Source organism: Eleutherodactylus coqui, chromosome 2 (genome assembly GCF_035609145.1).
Source record: "Eleutherodactylus coqui strain aEleCoq1 chromosome 2, aEleCoq1.hap1, whole genome shotgun sequence".
In the NCBI taxonomy this organism is placed as follows: Eukaryota; Metazoa; Chordata; class Amphibia; order Anura; family Eleutherodactylidae; genus Eleutherodactylus; species Eleutherodactylus coqui.
The window spans coordinates 75,746,969-75,771,267 of NC_089838.1; positions in this window are offsets into that span (position 1 = coordinate 75,746,969).

Consider the following 24,299-nt stretch of genomic DNA (forward strand, 5'->3'; position numbering starts at 1 on the left):
AAATAGCTTTGTTTGCCCAAGCAAAAGCTTTCAGCCACTTTGAGGCTGTTATGTTTTTTTTTTAATCATATTCCCATTTTGGTAGGTGTATTTTCTCTGAGTTGTTTATATTACCGGAAATGGAGTCATAAAATACTCTAGTGAGAGAGTCGTGAGAATTTGTGCATGTGAGAAATAGGAGTTCCAATTCCCTTGGAAAGGAGACGTTGGTTAGATTAGAGTTGTTGAGGAGGGAAAGTATTTCATTGTAAGAGAAGGCTTCTGTGTTAGATAGGTTGTATTTGTTTTTAATTAGCTGGAATGGAAGGGGTCTCCCGTTGTTTAAAAGGTCAGAGATGAATTTTGCTCCCTTGCTGTACCATCCCTTGAGATTTAAGTCTCGTATAAAATAGGAGAGAACCTCTAGGGGGAGCTTTGCTGGTGGTCCTCTGGGGCTTGTTTTATATTTGAGTGCTAATTGATTCCAGCATCGAAGAGTTTGTAGCATTAGAGGGGGAGTATTGTGCAATTGTAGAAGAGACAAAGTCTCTGGATTTAGGGTCCCGAAAATTGAGGCTTTGATCAAGGAACCTAGAGATCTATTTTTATTTCTACCTGTTTCTATATGGCACCAGGAGGGAGATGCTGATCTTTCAGCCAGGCGCCAGACTGGCTTAATAGGGTTGCATTATAGTATGTTTGGAGGTTGGGAACCCCTAGGCTGCCTTGCTTCCTATTGAGATATAGGATTGGAGCAGCTAGTCTGGATTTTTTGTTATTCCAAATGAAGTTTAGCATTTGTTTTTGAAATTTGGAGATTGTGGATTGAGAGATCGGGTGAGACAACGTGCGAAAAAAGTATAACATTTTCGGAAGTATTAACATTTTGTAAAGAGCAATCCTTCCGAACCAGGAGAGCTCTTTTCTGTTTAATTCATCCAGCTCTTTTTTGAGAGAGAGTAGTAGTGATTCTAAGGGTGAAGTTACACGAACGTATATCGGCTGGGTTTTTACGCCGAGCCGATATACGTTGTCCTCGTGTGCAGGGGGGGAGGCTGGAAGAGCCCAGGAGCAGGAACTGAGCTCTTGCCCCCTCTCTGCCTCCTCTCCGCCCCTCTGCACTATTTGCAATGGGGAGAGCCCGGACGGGGGCGGGGCTAATTCACGGCTTTTAGCCCCGCCCCGTCTCGCCTCCTCTCATTGCAAATAGTGCAGAGGGGCTGAGAGGGGGTGGGGAGGAGGCAGAGAGGGGGCGGGAGCTCAGTTCCTGCTCCTGGGCTCTTCCAGCCTCCCCCCCTGCACATGAGGACAACGTATATCGGCTCGGCGTGAAAACCCAGCCGATATACGTTCGTGTGAATGCACCCTAAGTTTGTGGAGACCGTCTCTGAGGAGTTTCGGCATAATTTGATGCCTAGATATGGAATCTCTGATTTCCACTGAAAGGGAACCTCCTTTTGAATAAGGGTTTTTAGTTTTGCGTCAATATTAAGTCCCAGGATCTGTGATTTATCGGTATTTAATTTATAGAGGGAGACTTTACTGAATTGGGAAATGCATTCACATATGCCTCTTAAGGAACTCAGGGGGTCAGTTATGGCAATGAGGATATCATCGGCGAAGAGGCCTATTTTGTGTTGCCTCAGGGCCCCCTTGCACACCTCTGATTCCCGCAGACATTCTAATCAATTCTGCTAATGGTTCAATTAACATAACAAATAATAATGGGGATAGAGGGCAGCCCTGTCGGGTACCATTAGATATGTAAAACGGTGAGGATAATATTCCATCCACCAGGACCCTGGCGGAGGGTCTCGCATAAAGAGCTTGGACTGCACGGTGAAAGTTGTCACCCACACCAAATTTTTGCAGTACAGTGAAAGCAAAACCCCAATGGACTCTGTCAAACGCCTTCTCTGCATTCAGGGAAAGAAAGAGAGAAGGCGCTCGACCTGAGCCAGCCAGCTCCAACAGGTTCCGAGTCCTGTGTGCGCCATCTGTAGCATTTCTTCCTTTAGTAAACCCCACTTGGTCTTTGTGAATGACCGTGGGAAGGACCTCCAGAAGTCTTTATGCCAGTATTTTTGAGTAGAGCTTTACATCAGAGTTTAGAAGAGAAATGGGCCTGAAGTTTGTCGGAGTTGTGGGGGGCTTACCAGGTTTGGGTATTGTAACAATGGTAGCTTGAAGCATTTCTTCAGGCATTGTGCCTAGATTAAATGAATCGTTGAATATGGAAGTTAAGTGGGGGGATATTGAGGGGGCAAAGATTTTGTAATATTTGTTTGATAGACCATCTGGTCCGGGGGACTTATAGTTTTTTAGGCTTTTGATGGCCTTGGATACTTCTGCAATAGAGATCGGTTTATTGAGGAAGTCTCTTTGTAAGTTTAGAGAGGAGAGGGACATTTCGTCTAGGAACTTATTTATAGATTCCGGTTTGGGTGGGGTACCTTTGTGTCTACTGCTAAATTGTAGAGAATGTTGTAGTAGTCTTTAAATTGTTCCGCTATTAGTTGAGGGTGAATAATTTTTGTTGATGGATCGTTGCTTTTTGTTATGAATGGAATCCTGGCCTTGATTTTTTTTTTTTTGACAAGGTTGGCCATGAGTTTGAGGGCTTGTCTATATGGGAGTAGAAATTAGCTTTGGGATAGATAAGGCTTTTATTAAAGTTATCTAAAAGAGTTTTTTGTAAGTCCCTTCTCAGAGAGGCTAGTTCTAAGGAGACTTCATTCTAGGTGGATTCTTGTTGTAGTTTTTCTAGTTTTTTTATGTTTTATAATAGGAGGTCCACCTTCGCTCGTTTGTTTTTTCTCTCTTGGATTTTAAGTTTAATCAAAACTCCTCTTATAACCGCCTTATGGGCGTTCCAAAGCGTAAAATTGCTTATGTTTGGGGTGGCGTTTGTAGAAAAATATTCCACTAATGCTTTGTTGATTATTTTTTGATTATCCGGTAACTTAAATAGGTGAACATCGTTGCGCCAGATTCTATTAAAGTTACAGGGGGCGCCAATATTGATTTGCAGATAAATAGGCGAGTGGTCCGACCAATCGTGGACTCTGTGATTGAGGTGAGGGTCTCCCTGTCCGCTAAGAACAGATCAATTCTTGAGTATGTCTTATGCCTTGGGGAATAGAAGGTAAATTCTTTTGAGAAAGAATTAAGGCATCTAAAGGTATCGTAAAGGGACTCTTTATGTAACCAAGGATGTAGTTCCGCTGTGGTTCTAGTGAGTGCGGTGGAGTCTATTCTTTTATCTGAGATGATATTAAAGTCCCCGCAGATGATCAATTTGCCTATGAGAACCTTTTTGATTTTTTTTATTAATTTGTTTAGAAAAGAGATTTGTGATTTGTTGGGCACATAGACGTTAACTAGCGTCACTAGGGTATCATTGATTGTTCCCAGTAAGATCAGATATCTACCTTTTTCGTCTGATATTTGTTCTTTGAGGGAAAAACTTAAGTTGTCTCTAAGGGCTATTAATACTCCGGCGTGTTTTTTGTGGGCGTTTGATGAAAAAATGTGGGGGTAGTGTTTATTTGTAAATTTAGGGCATGTATGGTGGGCGAAATACATCTCCTGGAGACATACTATATCTATATTAGATGATTTGGCGTCCCTCCAGACCATCGCTCTTTTAAAGGGGGAATTTAATCCCTTAAAGGGGTTGTCTCGCGAAAGCAAGTGGGGTTATACACTTCTGTATGGCCATATTAATGCACTTTGTAATATACATCGTGCATTAAATATGAGCCATACAGAAGTTATTCACTTACCTGCTCTGTTGCTAGCGTCCCCGTTGCCATGGTTCCGTCTAACTTCGGTGTCTTCTTGCTTTTTTAGACGCGCTTGCGCAGATGGATCTTCTCCCTTCGGCTGGTCTTGGAAGCATCGGCGGTTGGCTCCGCCCCCTTGTACGCATCATCGCGTAGCTCCGCCCCATGACGTGTGCCGGTTCCAGCCTCCTGATTGGCTGGAATCGGCACGTGACGGGGGCGGAGCTACGCGATGATGCGTACAAGGGGGCGGAGCCAACCGCCGATGCTTCCAAGACCAGCCGAAGGGAGAAGATCCATCTGCGCAAGCGCGTCTAAAAAAGCAAGAAGACACCGAAGTTAGACGGAACCATGGCAACGGGGACGCTAGCAACGGAGCAGGTAAGTGAATAACTTCTGTATGGCTCATATTTAATGCACAATGTACATTACAAAGTGCATTAATATGGCCATACAGAAGTGTATAACCCCACTTGCTGCCGCGAGACAACCCCTTTAACGTTTTGGGAGCAAATTTTTATAGACATTGTTAGGAGTGTTTGTAAGCTTATTCAGAGGAAACAAAGAGGCAGCAGATTTAACATGTAAAACATTAACTAAAAAGCAGGCAAAAACAGAAATAAGCCTGTTACTAAGAAATTATAGATATAATGAGCTACACATGTTGTGCTGGAGAGCGAGATTTGCATGAAAATTTTTGTTGTGTAGGTAAACAAAATTATGCTCATCAAGGGCGCCCACCCACTGGCGTTTGCGATTTTCGCGCGTTTTTTGCCGCGTTTTCGCGGCATTTTCGCGGCTTTTCCATTAATTTCCATTGACGTTCATGGGTGCATTAGGAGAAAAATAAGGACACATATGCAACTGACAGTTCCTATGTTAAAAAACGCAACGCAACGCAACGCAAAACGTCAGTGGACAGGAGTACATTCAATTCTAATGGCTCTGCAGGAAAAACGCAAAACGCAAAGAAAAAAAAATCGCCAGTGGGTGGGCGCCCTTAGGGCTCAGTCAGACGGGCGTTTTTTGCCGCGATTTGCGCATGCGCATGCGTCCGGCGATTTTATAAAACCATTGCTTTGCAATGGTATCGGACACATGAGCGCTTTTTATGCGCTCGTCCGATAAATTATAGAACAGAAATCGCAGATCGCACCTATCTGCGATCTGCGATTCCTGTTCTCTTCTCTATATGCACTCAATGGGGCCGCCGGCAGCAGTGCCGACCCCATTGAGAACATATACTAGACAAATCATTCTCCTCTGCCACAGCTGAAACAGCTGTGGCAGAGAAGAATGATGTTTGCCCATTGAATTCAATGGAGCCTGGAATACAGCCGGCTCTATTGAAAGCAATGGGCTGCCGGCGAGCACGGGATGAATTTTCGGGAAGGGCTTAAAGACATAAGCCCTTCCCTGCAATTCATCCAGAAATGTGTAAAAACAAAAAATATATATATACTCACCTGGTCCCGGCACACGGAGTTCAGCCGCGGCCGGCGGCAGTTCTCCTTAACTGCTCTCTGTAGTATTCAGCAGCCAGGGATTTAAAATCCCCGCCTGCTGAATGAGCTGCCTCTGATTGGTCACAGCCTCACCAATCAGAGGCAGCTCTCACTCACACCCATTCATGAATTCATGAATGACAGCTGAGAGCTGCCCCTGATTGGCTCAGCACAGGGACCAATCAGAGGCAGCACTCACTCACCCATTCATGAATTCATGAATGGGTGTGAGTGAGAGCTGCCTCTGATTGGTGAGGCTGTGACCAATCAGAGGCAGCTCATTCAGCAGGCGGGGATTTTAAAGCCCCGGCTGCTGAATACTACTCAGAGCAGTTCAGGAGAACTGCCGGCCGCCGCGGCTGAACTCCGTCTGCCGGGACCAGGTGAGTATATATATTTTTTTTATTTTTACACATTTCTGGATGAATTGCAGGGAAGGGCTTATATATTTAAGCCCTTCACGAAAATTCATCGTTAGATCGCCCGCAGCGCATTGCTTTCAATGGAGCCGGCTGTATTGCCGGCTCCATTGAATTCAAGGCGCTGGACAGCTCTGGCCCGTTTCTATTGAAACGCGGCTAGGAGCAGTTTTTTTGGGCGATTTTTTTCAGCCCCGGTCACGCGATTTGCGGATGCGCATCCGTCATGCGATCCGCAAATCGCGGCAAAAACGCTCGTGTGACTAAGACCTCAAACAGAAGTTGAGAACCAAGTAAATAGAAACAGATATATCGTAAGAAAAAGACAGGTATAAAAACCTGAAGCATGTTGGGGGAAGAAAAGTTCGGCTGGCAGACAATCAGCCTTTTGCCTTTTGTAAGCAAGGTTTGGTCCCAGCAACCATAGTTGGGTAGGTATTCAATGAAGTTCAGTTGCATCTTCTAGGGAGGAGCAGCAGGAAGCATATGGCGGTCTGAGGTCTTGAGGGGTCTTTGAGGCTTGGCTGGTTGGGAGTTTTCTAGAAGCGCAATGTTCCATTTTGATAGGAAGTTGACGCCCTCTTCTGGGGAAGAAAGTGTATGCACAGCGATTTCCTTGTTGACAATTATTTTAATGGGAAAGCCCCATCTATAAGGAATCTTGGCGGCTCTTAAAGATGAAGTAATTTGTGAAAAGGCTTTTCTAGCCTGAATTGTGTTCTGAGACAAGTCAGTAAAAAGGCTGATGTTAGCATATGGAGGTGGGAGAGATCCACGATTTCTTGAAGCTGACATCAGTGCATCTTTGACATGAAAAAAGTGGAGTCTTGCAATTACGTTGCGTGGGACAGAGTCTGGTAAGAAACTCGGTTTCATTAATCTGTGGGCTCTGTAAATTGTGCAGTCCTGTTCTGTAGAATTTGGAAGGAAGCTTTTAATTAATTTGGTGAGAAAGTTCTTAAGATCTAGTTGAGAAACACTCTCGGGGATGCCCCTGAATTTAACATTGTTTCTCCTGCTTCTGTCTTCTAAATCAGTGATCTTCTGTTTGATAGATTCTACTTCATCTTCTAGGGAGTAATGCACATCAATTAGTTTGTTATGGGATGTGGTAATTTCTCCATTTTGTTCTCTATATGGTCAGTTCGCGTTTCAAGTTCCTGCATAGATGAGTTAATTGAGCTTGATAGGGTTTTAATATCCCTGTGTAGGGATCCACGTAGTGCTAAAATCATATGCTTAATGAAGTTTTCAGTAGCAGGTAGATTAGAGGATCGAATATTATGAATTAGATCATCCTCTAGCTCAGGGTCCCTTTGAGATGGGCTGGAGGGTGGGGAGAGACGAGGACGCTGCTTCTCTGGGCTCGCGGAGGGAGTGGAGAAGGCAAGTGGAGAGTGAGGGCTTATCGGCGCCATTTTAGGGCGGTCTGGAGTGTCACTATTATGCCCTTCAACTATGTCACTCACCTGGCTCCGGGATGTATTCAGCGGCGGCTCTCCTGTCGGCAGCTCCGGGCTGACAGCGCGATCTGCTCCGCTGGTAGAGAAGATCGGCATGTCTTCCGTGCTCACATGCGAGCTTGTGGAAAGTGGGGAGCCATCTTTATTCGGCGGTCCTGGTCTTCTCGGGCCGCAAGTAATGAAGAAGTCAGCGACTCTGTTGATTGGGGTCTTTACACTTCTTCTTTTCGGCATTATCTTTAGGGAGACTCTCGATCCACTTCTGGAGGTTTTGATGAGGCTGGGAAAGCTTTAGTTAGCTAGGCAAGCTGAGAACGAACGGAGCTCAGGAACACACGTCTGTCCTGGTCTGCATCCAAGCCACGCCCCCATTTTCGGGGCATTTTGATATAGCAAACTTTACACTTCAAAAGCACTCGAAAAGCTGAAATTTTGAAAAAAAAAGAAAAACAGAAGCAATATGAAACTCAGTCATAGCAACATTTATTATGTTTATAACCCACAAACCTGTGGAGAATGTTGTGCTTTGTCAGTTGAGAAGTGTGGCAATCCCCCCCTCCCGAAAAAAAAATCCCACAAAATAAAAATGTAAACTCTAAAAATGACATGTCACTGTATCTCCAAAGCAAGAGCTAATAGGTCATTTTTATAGTGATTTTTTAATTCAGCAGATAGAAATACATAAGAATATGCTAATTTTGAGAGCTAAACAAAATCATCATTGGGCAGTGTAATTTGTCTATTTTAATCTTTTTAAGGCAGCTCTACACTTCTTTCAGGGGTAAATTAGTGACATTCAATGGAGAGTTTACTTTACCTGTCATTTAATTTTCCTAAGTGAATACACTGGCAAAAAAGATATCTAAATTACATCATCATGGGTGTATGGTGATTGCCAATGTTACTGGGCTTGAAATTATTATAGGGAAGACTGACCGGTATCATTATGTCTCCACTAATCTACTGGCTTGCTACTCCTAAGAATAGTTTGACATTGCAAGTAGCCAACCTAGCAGCAAGTACAGCATGGCCTCATCTAACATAATATATGCTGTTTATAGCTTTTCTTTTTCTTCTAGTGCGGGATACAGGGGTCCAGCTAGAACCTTGTAAGGTTGTAAATATATGCCATGGAATATTACTATGATACATAATCTTCCCTGAAGTCCAATTTTAGTGGCATGAGGTCTGCACTGATTTAGTCATCTAGTCTAGAGTCTTAATTTAGGGGCCTGGTCATGTATATGAATTCAAAGCTAGGGAGTCTGAGCTCTGAAATTATTTATGTTGCTTTAGATTTTGATGACGACTACAGAACTGAGATGTCAAAGATTTTTACAGCAGCAAACACTGCGGTCCTAAGGAGAAGTCACGTGATCTGAGCTTCATAGAGAAGACAATGTCTATCCAGTCCTGTTAAGAAAACTCTCCTATAGATTCTGCAACAAGGGACAGGGACAGGCTGAAAAAACATGTATAATGAGTAGAGATGAGCGAACATACTCGTCCGAGCTTGATACTCGTTCGAGTATTAGCGTGTTCGAGATGCTCGTTACTCGAGACGAGTACCACGCGATGTTCCAGTTACTTTCACTTTCATCTCTGAGACGTTAGCGTGCTTTTCTGGCCAATACAAAGACAGGGAAGGCATTACAACTTCCCCCTGCGACGTTCAAGCCCTATACCACCCCCCTGCATTGAGTGGCTGGTGAGATCAGGTGTCACCCGAGTATATAAATCGGCCCCTCCCGCGGCTCGCCACAGATGCATTCTGACATAGTTCAGGGACAGTGCTGCTGGTGCCGGAGCTGCTATAGGGAGAGCGTTAGGAGTTATTTTAGGCTTCAAGAACCCCAACGGCCCTTCTTAGGGCCACATCTAACCGTGTGCAGTAGTGTGGAGGCTGCTTTTTGCAGTGTTGCACTTTTTTTTTTTTTGTATAGCGTCCTGCAGTAATTTTACATTGTCCAGGGCCAGTAGTGGTGAGGCAGGGACAGAAGACATATTTAGTGTATATAGGCAGTGGGCCTTTCCAAAAACATTTGGGAAAAAAATCTATTTGGGCTGCCTGTGACCGTCCTCAGTGTACTGGGTCTCTGCGGGGGGTAGTTGTCCTAATTCATACGCAGCCAGCTAAGTGTTACAGCAGGCTTGCGCAAAATTCTTTCCTGCCTCTGTGCTGCCTCTTACATCACCGCTGTATTCCTGTCCACAAGTGTACTGGGTCTCTGCTGGGGGTAGTTGTCCTAATTCATACGCAGCCAGCTAAGTGTTACAGCAGGCTTGCGCAAAATTCTTTCCTGCCTCTGTGTTGCCTCTTACATCACCGCTGTATTCCTGTCCACAAGTGTACTGGGTCTCTGCTGGGGGTAGTTGTCCTAATTCATACGCAGCCAGCTAAGTGTTACAGCAGGCTTGCGCAAAATTCTTTCCTGCCTCTGTGTTGCCTCTTACATCACCGCTGTATTCCTGTCCACAAGTGTACTGGGTCTCTGCTGGGGGTAGTTGTCCTAATTCATACGCAGCGAGCTAAGTGTTGCAGCAGGCGTGCGCAAAATTCTTTCCTGCCTGTGCTGCGCGTTCCGTAAGCGAAGTCAGCCTCCAACCACAGGCCAATAAGCGCACATTTAATTACAGCGTTCTGTTTCTGCACTACTGGTAATACAGCATGCTGAGGGGTAGGGGTAGGCCTAGAGGATGTGGACGCGGGCGAGGACGCGGAAGCCCAAGTCAGGGTGTGGGCACAGGCCGAGGCAGTGCGGTGGCCAGGGGTAGAGGCAGGGCCAGACCGAATAATCCACCAACTGTTTCCCAAAGCGCCCCCTCGCGCCATGCCACCCTGCAGAGGCCAAGGTGCTCTAAGGTGTGGCAGTTTTTCACAGAGACGCCTGACGACCGACGAACAGCGGTGTGCAACCTTTGTCGCGCCAAGATCAGCTGGGGACCCACCACCACCAGTATGCGCAGGCATATGATGGCCAAGCACCCCACAAGGTGGGATGAAGGCCGTTTACCGCCTCCAGTTTGCACCACTGCCTCTCCCCCAGTGCCCCAACCTGCCACTGAGATCCAACCCCCCTCTGAGGACACAGGCACGAGTGCCTACCGGCCTGCACCCACACCCTCACCTCCGCTGTCCTCGGCCCCATCCAGCAATGTCTCTCAGCGCAGCGTCCAGACGTCTCTAGCGCAACTGTGTGAGCGCAAGCGCAAGTACGCCGCCACGCACACGCACCCTCAAGCGTTAAACATGAACGTAGCCAAATTGATCAGCCTGGAGATGCTGCCATATAGGCTTGTGGAAACGGAGGCTTTCAAAAGCATGATGGCGGCGGCGGCCCCGCGCTACTCGGTTCCCAGTCGCCACTACTTTTCCCGATGTGCCGTCCCAGCCCTGCACGACCATGTCTCCCTCAACATTGTACGCGGCCTCACCAACGCGGTTACTGCCAAGGTCCACTTAACAACGGACACGTGGACAAGCACAGGCGGGCAGGGCCACTATATCTCCCTGACGGCACATTGGGTGAATTTAGTGGAGGCTGGGACAGAGTCAGAGCCTGGGACCGCTCACGTCCTACCCACCCCCAGAATTGCGGGCCCCAGCTCGGTGCTGGTATCTGCGGCGGTGTATGCTTCCTCCACTAAACCACCCTCCTCCTTCTCCTCCAACGCAACCTCTGTCTCGCAATCAAGATGTGTCAGCAGCAGCAGCACGTCGCTAGCAGTCGGTGTCGCGCGGCGTGACAGCACAGCGGTGGGCAAGCGTCAGCAGGCCGTGCTGAAACTACTCAGCTTAAGAGAGAAGAGGCACACGGCCCACGAACTGCTGCAGGGTCTGACAGAGCAGACCGAAGGCTGGCTTTTGCCGCTGAGCCTCCAACCGGGCATGGTCGTGTGTGACAACGGCCATAACCTGGTGGCAGCTCTGCAGCTCGGCAGCCTCACGCACGTGCCATGCCTGGCCCATGTCTTTAATTTGGTGGTTCAGCGCTTTCTGAAAAGCTACCCACACTTGTCATACCTGCTCGGAAAGGTGCGCCGGGTCAGCGCACATTTCCGCAAGTCCAAGACGGACGCTGCCACCCTGCGGACCCTGCAACATCAGTTTAATCTGCCAGTGCACCGACTGCTGTGCGACGTGCCCACACGGTGGACCTCTACGCTCCACATGTTGGCCAGACTCTTTGAGCAGCGTAGAGCTATAGTGGAATACCAACTCCAACATGGGCGGCGTAGTGGGAGTCAGCCTCCTCAATTCTTTACAGAAGAGTGGGCCTGGTTGGCAGCCATCTGCCAGGTCCTTGGAAACTTTGAGGAGTCTACCCAGATGGTGAGCGGGGATGCTGCAATCATTAGCGTCACCATTCCTCTGCTAAGCCTCTTGAGAAGTTCCCTGCAAAGCATAAAGGCAGACGCTTTGCGCTTGGAAACGGAGGCGGGGGAAGACAGTATATCGCTGGATAGTCAGAGCACCCTCATGTCTATATCTCAGCGCGTTGAGGAGGAGGGGGAGGAGCATAAGGAGGAGGGGGAAGAGACAGCTTGGCCCACTGCTGAGGGTGCCCATGCTGCTTGCCTGTCATCCTTTCAGCGTGTATGGCTGGAGGAGGAGGAGAAGGATCCTGAAAGTGATCTTCCTAGTGAGGACTGCCATGTGTTGCGTACAGGTACCCTGGCACACATGGCTGACTTCATGTTAGGATGCCTTTCTCGAGACCCTCGCGTTACACGCATTCTGGCCACTACGGATTACTGGGTGTACACACTGCTCGACCCACGGTATAAGGAGAACCTTTCCACTCTCATACCCGAAGAGGAAAGGGGTTCGAGAGTGATGCTATACCACAGGACCCTGGCGGACAAACTGATGGTAACATTCCCATCCGACAGCGCTAGTGGCAGAAGGTGCAGTTCCGAGGGCCAGGTAGCAGGGGAGGCACAGAGATCAGGCAGCATGTACAGCGCAGGCAGGGGAACATTCTCCAAGGCCTTTGCCAGCTTTATGGCTCCCCAGCAAGACTGTGTCACCGCTCTCCAGTCAAGGCTGAGTTGGCGGGAGCACTGTAAAAGGATGGTGAGGGAGTACGTAGCCGATCGCAGGACCGTCCTCGGTGACGCCTCTGACCCCTACAACTACTGGGTGTCGAAGCTGGACACGTGGCCTGAACTCGCGCTGTATGCCCTGGAGGTGCTTGCTTGTCCTGCGGCTAGCGTCTTGTCAGAGAGGGTGTTTAGTGCGGCTGGGGGAATCATCACGGATAAGCGTACCCGCCTGTCAACCGATGAACAAAGCCTGGATTTCCCCAGACTTCTCTTCCCCACCAGCAGACAGCAGCGATACCTAAGCAATACGTAGGCTGCACCCGCAGATGGAAGCATCGTTCTCTATCACCATCAAAAACGGGGACCTTTTTGCTTCTTCAATCTGTGTATTCTATTCATCCTCCTCCTCCTGCTCCTCCTCCTGAAACCTCACGTAATCATGCCGAACGGGCAATTTTTCTTAGGCCCACAAGGCTCAGTCATATAATTTTTGTAAACAATTTTTATACGTTTCAATGCTCATTAAAGCATTGAAACTTTCACCTGAACCAATTTTTATTTTAACTGGGCTGCCTCCAGGCCTAGTTACCAATTAAGCCACATTAACCAAAGCGATTAATGGGTTTCACCTGCCCTCTTGGTTGGGCATGGGCAATTTTTCTGATGTACAATTTTTTGGGGCCCTCGCCTACAGTGTAATCCAATTAATTTTTTGCCCACCTGCATTAAAGCTGACGTTACATCAGCTATGATGGGCAATGCAATGGGATATATTTATGTACCGCCGGTGGCTTCCTGGCACCCACCCATGCTGTGGGTCCACAGGGAGTTGTAACTGCATGTGTCCACTTCTAAAGAAACCCAGTGTGACTGGGGCATGCAGTGTGGGCCGAAGCCCACCTGCATTTAATCGGACGTTACCTCAGCTGTGATGGGCACTGCAATGGGATACATTTATGTACAGCCGGTGGGTTCCAGGGAGCCACCCATGCTGTGGGTGCACACGGAATTCCCATTGCGGAGTTGTACCTGCCTGTGACTATTTAGAAAAAACCGCGGTCTGACTGGGGCATGCAGACACCTTGACAGAATGAATAATGTGTGGCACATAGGTTCCCCATTGCTATGCCCACGTGTGCAGCTCCTGATGGCGGTGGCACAGGATTATATTTCTCATTGCTTCTGTTCAGCATTGTGGGCTAACGCCCCGCCCCTTTTAAAGAGGGTTGCTGCCTAGCCGTGCCAACCCTCTGCAGTGTGTCCCTGCGGTTCCTCCTCATGGCAGACGCACTTCTAAATAGACATGAGGGTGGTGTGGCATGAGGGCAGCTGAAGACTGCGCAGGGACACTTTGGTGTGCGCTGTGGACACTGGGTCGTGCGGAGGGGTTGGGCAGCATGTAACCCAGGAGAAGTGGCAGCGGAGTGTCATGCAGGCAGTGATTGTGCTTTGTTGGAGGTAGTGTGGTGCTTAGCTAAGGTATGCATTGCTAATGAGGGCTTTTCAGAAGTAAAAGTTGTTGGGGGGGGCCACTCTTGCCGCAATTGTGGCTTAATAGTGGGACCTGGGAACTTGAAATGCAGCCCAACATGTAGCCCCTCGCTTGCCCTATCCGTTGCTGTGTCGTTCCTATCACATTCTTGAATTGCCCAAATTTTCACAAATGAAAACCTTAGCGAACATCGGCGATATACAAAAATGCTTGGGTCGCCCATTGACTTCAATGGGGTTCGTTACTCGAAACGAACCCTCGAGCATCGCGATAATTTCGTCCCGAGTAACGAGCACCCGAGCATTTTGGTGCTCGCTCATCTCTAATAATGAAACTTGGATAACAGAGTTACTAGACATGTGAGATAATAAATCAGATGGTAGAAACAAAGGTATTATGTAATTTTCATCCCAGAACTGCCTTGACTAGACCTGCTGATTTAGCTGAGCACCAGCACCAGAAAAGAGTGGCCTCACTTCTGGAACCTAAGCTAAATTTCTTATATGTTCCTAGGTGTATAATGAGGAAAAGGAAGAAAGAGAGAGTATAGCAAGACAGAAAAAACAAAAATCAAGAGCATATCAGAACACAAGAGCAGTAATAGTTTGAAGCCCAAAATCTGTACATTGAAGAAATGAAGGAAGCACTCTGAAGCTTCTGAGGCAAAACCTCAAAGCACTAAGCAAGGCCAAAAACAAAGGCATTACTACCATCCACTGTAAAGAGGAGCCAGTCTAAATACACATTGATAAGCTGACTGAGACAATAGATGACTCAGCCAGCCTATCAGTAATAAAACAGAAAGTTGATGTTTCCAACACTAAATGATTCTATGTATGTGCAAGCAGATGCGTCATGCGATCCAGTGCGGACACTGTGACCTCATCCTGGTTAGCTGTAGATCAATACAAATTTATGAAATGCACTAGAACAGTAATGGCTTTCCTTGTAATTCTTTCCTTTTTAAATTTCGGTGAGTTTTGGAGTCCATAATTTTTTTTGGAATCACAGGGTGCTCTAGGTATGGTGTTTCACTCTTGCATTTTCCCATAGACATCAAAAACTGGCAAAATAAAAGCAAATATGTGATGTCAAATGTTATGCTCGCAAAAAAGCCCACTAATTTTACAACATTTTTTTTAAACTAGAAAAAAGGGCACAAAAAGGTTGCATGAAAGAAGCCATACAGTCATTCTTATGACATTTTTAGAATTTTATAAGAGCATTAAGGTGGTGTGACTCTCAGCATTTCAGCATTTCTATCAGCATGACAGCCAGATGTTAGTTGGTAGTCAACAGGTAAATGTTTTTGACTTCATTATCTATGTGTTTGGATTTTCAGAGCCAAAACACATTTATTTTACTTATTTCAACTTCAAAAAACTGCAACCACATTGAAAGCCTTGGCAAAAATGTGTTTTGGGCAGCATGAAACTAGCGACAGGTTCCCTTTAAAGAGACTGAATATTGTCAATAATACTAAGTTGTCGAGACAGATTATTAATTGTATTATAGCAGATTTCATAAAATGCAAAGCTTGGAACCTACTAGCAGAGATATTACTGCCAAGAGAAAAGCAAAGTCTAGATACAGAGAGAAGGTTAGAATCAAGATGATATTTAGGAAGACTGGAGTAGGTCAAAAGTAAGCTGCTAGAGGATTGCATGGTTAAAAGAAAAATAATAAATTTCAAGCAAAAAATAAAGTATGACGGTTTGGGTGAATTGAGAAATTACAACTGCTGACAAAGTATGAACTAGAAGTAAGAGAATGAGATCAATAGGTTTTCATCCTCTGTGACATAGTTGAACACAGAGCAGACACAAGAGGGTCAATGAATAGTTTTTAGAGCTGAAGTAAGAGACAAGGTCGTGGAAATTGAGATCAGTAATAGATACACTTTGGGATCTAGAAAGGAAGTTCAAGTTTTAAGAAGGTATTAAGGATTGCTTGAAAGAGAGAGAAGATGACAAAACTAAAGTGTTATACTGTTATGCATGATAAAAGACATGACTGTAATGTTCAAAAGGAATCCTATCATTCTGTGCAGGACTTAGATGAAATGAATAACTTTTCATGAATAAAACAAGATCTAAGCAGGATGCAATTTAACTAAGGATTTATGCACAGGACTGTTTGGATCCATAATATGATGCCTGTAGAAGTCTATGGTATCTCCATTCTGCGCTTGACTGTGTTCCCTTATTTTATACTGAGGCACACTAATATTTTTTGCCATTAATTTATTTGAAAATTGTGACAAAATTGTCCCACCACATAACATATTAGTAAGGTATTTTCCCTGTTAGCAACCTTTCTATGGTAGAATATAGTTCCATATGGAGATACCATATGGTGACACACAGAGGGCCTATGGTTCCATAATGAGTAACTGTATAAGTGTTGTCACATGCATAAAACTTCACTTGAAACCTGAACAAAAATGAAACACCCTACTGACAGCACTGGTAAAATTTGACAAATAATTACTAAACATTCTGTAAAATGATTTTTCCCCAGTGCAAATAGAAACAATATATATCTGACTTACTTATATTTATTTATTAAGTTTCTCATTTACAATGCAAATGAATGTAAATGAAGTAAGGTATACTGTGATCCAATATGGTTATAAAAGACCAAACTTAAAAAAACATTTATAGTTTGTTTTGCTTTTAGAATCTTTTTTTTTAAAGATCATGTTTGTTGAAAAAAATCCTATTTTAAATCTTAACTTCACATTAAATCAATACAATTTATTGTGTCACCAAACTATAGATGAAATTAACTGTTCATGTATATTATTTGAGTAGATCATTATGAATTTCTATTCAACAGTGCAAACAACATATTGTGAGAAACAAACAGTAATTATATTTGTCTTTTTTCTGTTCTGATATTACTCTGAAGCAAGCTTCTGAAATGAATAATTACCTGCAAAATAATTAAATGTTGCTGATATGGCCTAGTCTTACACAGTAATAGTAATCCTGTTTTCCCAGAAATCTATCTCCGTCATGTTGGATAAGCTTACTGTCTATCACTAAGCTGGCATCGATCCTCACTTAATTATAAAAGAACATAGCTCCATATTAAAAGACAAATAAGGTTTAATTTTAATTGCGGCTGTTCATAAGTCCATGTACTATTATAGATTAAAAGAACCAATTATCTAAAAATAAAACATAAAAAATAAAGCTTTAATTTGAGATTTTACTTCATCAAAATGGTTTGTTAAGGTGAAACTGAAACTCTTGGCAAATGAGACACCTCATCTCATGTGTTGAAATTCTAGACTGTTTGGGAACAATAGGTTACTATGAGTTTTTTTTTTTTACTGTCCAGTAATTGACCACTGAGAATAGTATATGTTAATCTGGTAGTTGCAGCAGGTTAAAAGTAAGAGTGTAAAGCACAGTAAAACAATAGTAATTATTCAATGTTATTAGGAGATGAGAAAAATGTATATGATAAAAGTATAAAAAGAGAAAGAGAGGGAGGGGAAAATTATGACTACTCTGCCAGGAGGGTAACAATAAAGGTAGAGGTAATATAGTGTTTTATTTTCTTAATGTAACTATTATTTTTTTTAAATCCTTGGGCAGACATTTTTTAGTACACTCATCTTTCTTACATTACCTGAAAAACAGCAAGTGCCTGTGCTTTAAAGAAAATCTGTCACCTATTTTTATCCCTATAAGCTAAGCTTACGGGCAAAATTTAGGTGACATGCTAAGTCCAGGGATGTTAGTGTTATACTTGCCTCCCACATCATTTCCCCAATGTGTGCACTGGAAGCCACCACTACGGTGCATTTAGCGACATCACTAAGTAGTCCGCCCATTATAAAATTAGAACAGACCGACTAATTAGCAGTGCTGCTCAAAGCACTGAGCAATAGCTTCCAGCATTGACACAAGGGAAACAGGGGAGGTAAGTATAACACATTTTTCCCCAGACTCCATGGGTCACCTACTTTTAGCCCATAAGCTTAGATTCTCTTTAAGGTAGCTCCATAAAAATGAGAGATAATGCTATCAAAATTTTAAACAGACTAAGGCTGTCCTTCAGTGGACTATTGAAGAGTGGAAGGTGGTCATATAGACTGTTAAATTGAAATTTGACATCTTTAGTACATTACCCAGGATTATTGTATGCCATCAAGTAGGTGAGATGATAGTTCCTGAATGTAACGCCAACTGTAAAACATGAAGGGGGGCTCTTTTGCTGGATCCTGAGTTGGTAACTTGCATAGGGTGACTGGCACACTTGACAAAATGGGCTGCCATAGCATTTTGATACACAATGCAATACCCTCTAGTATATGGCTAGTTGGTCAGGGGTTCATATTACAGAAAGACAATGATCCAAAACGTAGTTCTAGCTTATGTCATAACTACTTACGAAGACAAGAAGAAGTCGGTAGGCTTCAAAGAATAGAATGGCTTGCACAGTCTCCAGACTTAAAACCTATTTAGCTTGTTTGGGATTAAATGGACAGACAGATGAAAGCAAAACAACCTGCAAATGCAGCACATTTGTGGGAAGTCCTGAAACAATGTTGGTAAGAAATTTCTGAACAATTTCTGAATGCAGTTGTTGATAATACACCTCAATTGTGAAAAGCTGTTATATCAGCCAGAGGTTGCAACTTTAAAGAGTCAAAAATTTAGATTTCAATTGGTGAAACAAAATGAATCCATTAGTTTTATTTATCCTAATTTGTTTACATGTTCTATGCTTTCATTTCAAAATACACTTGAGACACTAAACTCTGTAAATAGCAATAAAAACTGGGAAAATTGAGGTGTTATAGAACTTTTGACTTGTGTGTGTGTGTGTATTTTCACACTCCAATACATTACAAATTTTAGAGGAAATGTCTGGCTTGCCACTGTTCTCTCATTAAAAATTTGCTGTTTGCCAGGGGTGGTGGATGCAGTCTGTGCTGGGCAACACATTCTTACTGGGGCTCTGTCTGATATCACAACCTCGTTAAGTTTTCATTTCAGTTCATCAAGCTACTTTCCCCCCTATTCCATAGCCCTGTTCCCTTTATGTTATCAGAATACTTACGATATAGTGCTACTGGTAGTGGACATGATGTAGTGGTATTATTGGTAATGTCAGTCATTGTATAGTGAATTTTGTTTATAATCAGTATGGAGGTAATATTTAATCACTGTATAGTGGTCATATTTAGTCCTGCTATTTTATAATTAGAAATGTACATGATTGTTTTTGGAACTTTTTGGAAAACCCTAGCAACACAGTTGAAAGCACTAGAGCTCAGTACTGTAGCACTCTGAAAATTCTCTCCTGAATATCTTAAATGTGACTTTGCTGTTAATGCAGTATTTACGGCCTATTTCTAATTTGGCCAGAGCCAAAACTTCTCTAAAACAACTCTGATCACCAAAATCTGATGAGAGTATTCCATTGCCTCGTATTGCGCAGATTGTTAAGGCAGCAAAAATGCAGTCCTAAGCTTTCGCTCATGACCTGAAGGTTGCAGGTCATTTAGCTGGCTGAAGGTTGACTCCATCCTTCCGAGGTTAGTAAAATGACGAGTATTGTATTCAATGAATGTCTGAATTCACAGGCAGAACTCAGCTGTCATTCAATGGCTGAGTGCTGCCTCTGATTGGTCACAGCAATCAGCCAATCATAAACAGTTTTCTTCTGGTGGGGATTTAGTACAGTGCTTCACAGAAAGAAGATGTGCTGGACCCCGGACAGCGCCACTAGGTGATGTATTTTTATTTTTTTTCTTTCACCTAGGGCTTATTTACAGGGAAGGGCTTGTATTTCTGCGAAAATCACTGAGGGGGTTGCCAGCATCTCACTGCTTTCAATGGAGCCAGCTGTAGCGCCGCCCATTGAATTCAATGGGATAGCATTGCAATCCTCTGCCACAACTGGTGACAATGCTGTCAGAGTGTTCAGTGATAAGGGAGTTTTAGAACGTGCTGCCAGCATTGGTTATGCAAATTTTTGATGCATGCATTTTGCATTTGTTTCACGCAAAAAAATGTGCAAAAAAATGCCCATCTGACTGAGCGTTTATAGTAGTATGTTTACTACTAAAGATGAGCGAACGTACTCGTTAAGGGCGATTTCGCAATTGAGCATCGCTTTTTTCGAGTAACTGACTACTCGGGTGAAAAGATTCGGGGGTCGCCGGGGGGTGAGCAGGGGGTTGCAGAGGGGAGTGGGGGTGGGGGAGAAAAAGCTCCCCCTTGTTCCCCACTGCTACCCCCCGCTCCACCACGCCGCCCCCCACCCCCCGGCGCCCCCCGAATCTTTTCACCCGAGTAGTCAGTTACTCGAAAAAAGAGATGTTCGATTGCGAAATCGCCCTTAACGAGTACGTTCGCTCATCTCTATTTACTACCTTTAAAATTTAGGTCACATTCCTCAATCTGATTAGTTGTGATACCTTCTCTATTTTCTTTTCTCTTTTTTTCATTGTATCCTAAACGTAGGTCAAAAAGCTTATATCCTAAAGGCAGCATCCCAGTGTCTCTTTAATGGTAATATCAACAATGTTTATTTTGGCATCTTCTGTCTATTTCATGCTGTTAAGTAAGATGACAAAGATATAGCTGATTGTGAATATTTATAGCATTAAAGACATTAACGGCCCTTATAGAAAAATAATCATAGTCAAAAACAGAAATATGGTATGTCCCGAAACAGATTTAAAGTCAAGTCATTAACATATGTGCCAATACTAATATTAGTGTGGCACCACGATATGCTGGTGAAACTTTATTTGCGTAGCACAGCCTGAATATCAGTGATCATGCTAAACAAATAGTATAGTGGCACTGGCCGATCTACTCAAGAAATGTATCATGCCACCCATCAAGGACGGCACTGTTATTCCTATACGTTCCAAACTAATAAAACATCTTAGATATATTTTTAAAGTTCTACAATTATAATATTGCTCTATATTTTAAAATACTAATAAACCTGTACAATTCCTTTGTTGTTGCCTTCTGCAAAATGATTAATGATTTAACACTGCATATATTTTTTTAAAATATAGTTCTACATCCCATACAGACTTTTAATGAGGCAAAATAGCGCATTGACATCATCAAATGATTCCATTTCAAGCAATGTTATTTTTATGTTTTTAAAAGTCTTCTGCAATGAGTCCATAATTCAGAAAATTATGCATTGTTTTTCAAATATTAAACACCAAAGACCTTGAAAAGTGCATCTAATAAATATGATAATTGTAATTGAAGATTAGTGGTAAGGGGCAGTCTGTCTTCAAATGTCATTGCTCATACAGGTCAGACTGAAGAATCCAAAATGATGAAAGAGCTGTCTATTTAGTTTGAAAGGCATTTAATTTTTCGTGAATCAACCAGAGTGTGCATGAAGTTCAAGCAAAACTTAAGTATCCCTCCTCCGTAAGGAAAATAAAAAGTGAAATGGCAATTACTGCTCCTTTTTCCGGAAAAAAAAAGGAAAACAAATTTTCAGAAAAGGGATGTTTAAATGGTATTTGAGTAGATAGATTTTCCTGTGGTGAATAAAATAATTTCTGCCGAAAACTCAGCAAGGGTCCCTTGCCAACCAAAATGTTTTGAAAATACTTCATATTGTGCATTATTTTCATGGTATGCCTCAAGCATTGCCTTTTAATAGCTTTGCTGTAAAGATTTTTTCTTTTGTCATTCCATCTAGTACACTATAATATTTATGATTATATTATATACAGGTTATTGTTATAGTACTGCAGAAAAATCTAAACAAAAATATATGGTACCTTATGCAGTATTACAACATGTACATGCCAACGTATCCATAGATGTAGTCAATGAGCAACAACAAGAACAACTAGGATATCATGCTTTTGCATACACATTAATAAATAAGAGAAATAATATCACTAAGTCTTCAGTTGATGTATGTTACAAAATGTTGTACTGGCTTCATTCATCATTGGAGAACATGTAAAATCTGGAGCAGAGATATAACGTTGGCCTGGTGACCCCCTAGCACAAATTTAGAGACCATAAACCACTTTCACATCCCTTATCAGCTGAATTTTTAAGTATTTACTCCTCTATTCATTCTATTCTGGTATTATTTTAAGTGTAAATTAATCACACCGTGTCTGTGCTTTTTCATCCTGTTCTGGCATTTTTTCAGTGCAAATTAATTACAACGTGTCTATGCCTTTTCATATGTATGTATATATAAATGCATGGTTCTTCAGATCTATTCCATAAGCCTGAGGAAGAACCCGAAGTAGGTTTGAAAGATCACTATAAGATCATGTATTTTTGATAGCTTTTAAAAGGTATCATATCTACAAGATTATTTCGTTTCTCTTGCTGAGAACAATCACATTATAATTTAGGTCACATGCAAGTATCACATTAATGACATGAAATAATAAAGGACATTGCACAGAGTTTCTCAGTAAAGACATTGGTGCATAGGAAGAATATTCCATCAATATCCTATTGTCAGGGTTTTGACCATCCTGATCCCCCGCTGATCCCTACTTGGCTATTTTTAGGCTACATCGTCAAGCATTGACTAGAGCCAAGTGAAGCTGACAGGAAACACTAGATTTCTCTAGCATTACTGCCATTTTGTTCTAGTAATCAGTATGGCTAACATCAGTTAAATACCACAAAAAGGGGACATTCTAGCAGTATTGTATTAATATCTTTTCTGAGACAACTTTTTAAAAGTCTACATTAAATTATGATGGATAGGAAATGCTGCATTCCTTGGAAACTGTGTGATTTTTAGACACTGAGGGGAAATTTATTTATGTACTTGCACCAATTTTCTGGCTTAAAAAGAAATTACAGATTTTGACGCTGTTTTTGATGCAAAATTTGATGTGGATTTTGGTGAGGATTTGTCAATGTACTCTCAACTGAAATGACGAAATATGTGGTAGATCCACATCAAAATCTGCACCAAACAATGCAGATTTTGACTGAGAGTTTGGTGCAGTTCTGTACCAAATTGCATGAGGCACTTACTTTGAAGTGGCAAAATAAGGTGAAAGTAAACATTTCTAGTTTGACCACATACAATGTGGATGCAGGAATAACAAACTGAGGGAAAAGCTAAACAGAAGGTAATTTAAAGAGTTTCTGTCACCTACTTTTAGACCATAAGCTAAACTTATAGGCTAAAAGTAGGTGACCCGCTGTGTCTGGAGATGTAATGTTATACTTAAATCTCCTGTCAATTCCTAATTGTCACAACTAAAAGCCAATGCTCAGTGCATTGAGCAGCTCTGCTAAGTAGTCAGCCCATTCTATTTTTATAATAGGTGGACTACGATACAGCACTACTGAAACCATTGAGCAACGGCTTCAAACAGTGACAATGGTGGAATGATGGGGGATATAAGTGTTATACTTACCTCTCTCATCATTCACTGCAGACTCAGCGGGTCACCTACCTTTAGGTCATGAGCTTAGTTTATAAGGCTAAAAGTGTAAGACAGTGTCTCTAAGAGAGTACTTACCTTTTGTTCCTGTTTAAAAGAAGGAAGCATGGAAACAGGAAGAGATGGCATAGTCACAATACAGAGCTGCAGAAATGAAGAGAACACCCCATAACGGAGCTCAGTTTTAGCCTCCCTAAGGCCTCAGACAGGTAGGCGTTTTTATGTGCGCATGTTACTTGCGTTTGCGATTCGCATCTATTAAGAACCAATGCTTTTCAAAGGCAGCTGGCATATGCCCGATAATTGCCTGTGCACAAAAATGCGCAGCGGTAAATATAGGGCAACAGATTTTTAAACACAAGTAACTGCGGCATCCGTCTTTTTTGGATGTGAAACCCCTGGATGCTGTCACATCCAGGGGTTTCACCTTGTGCTCAATGGGGCCGGCAGCAGCAGCGCTCACTCCATTGAGAACATACAGTGAAGATCGCAATTCTCTTACACAGCTGTGCACAGGAGCGCGATGTTCTCCCATTGAATTCAATGGAGACGGCGCTACAGCCAGCTCCATTGAAAGCAATGGGCTGCCAGCAAGCAATGCAGTGATTTTCGGGCAAGGGCTTTAAATATAAGCCCTTCCCTGAAAATCATCCCTAGAATGTGTAAAAAATAAAAAATATATATATACTCACCTCTCTGCAGCTGCCAGGGCTCAGGCGCATCCAGCCGGGTCTTCTCCCTGTGCTGCTCTGTAGTGCTTTCAGTAGGCGGGGATTAAAAATTCCCACCTGCTGAAAGGCCTGCCTCTGATTGGCTGAGCCCTGTGACCAATCAGAGGTAGCACTCAGCTATTGAATTCAATAGGATAGCATTAAGGTCAGTGTCTAGTGACAAGGGGGCTCCCTGCGGAGATGAAGAAATCCTCTGCCACAGCTGTCACATTTATCCATCGACGTATATGTCTGAAGACTTGTTTTTGGCGGGACAAGTTGTATTTTTCTGGGGCGTGGCCTGGCTGAGCGCTGAGATGGCCGCTTAATCTCAGAGCTCCGTGAGCAAAGACTTCCTAAAGCGACAAAAAGCACTTGGATCGACTGCCAAACACCGGGAAAAGGCTGATATCGTGCTGCGAGGGGTGGTGGAGACATTGCAAGCCGTTCGGCACCTTATA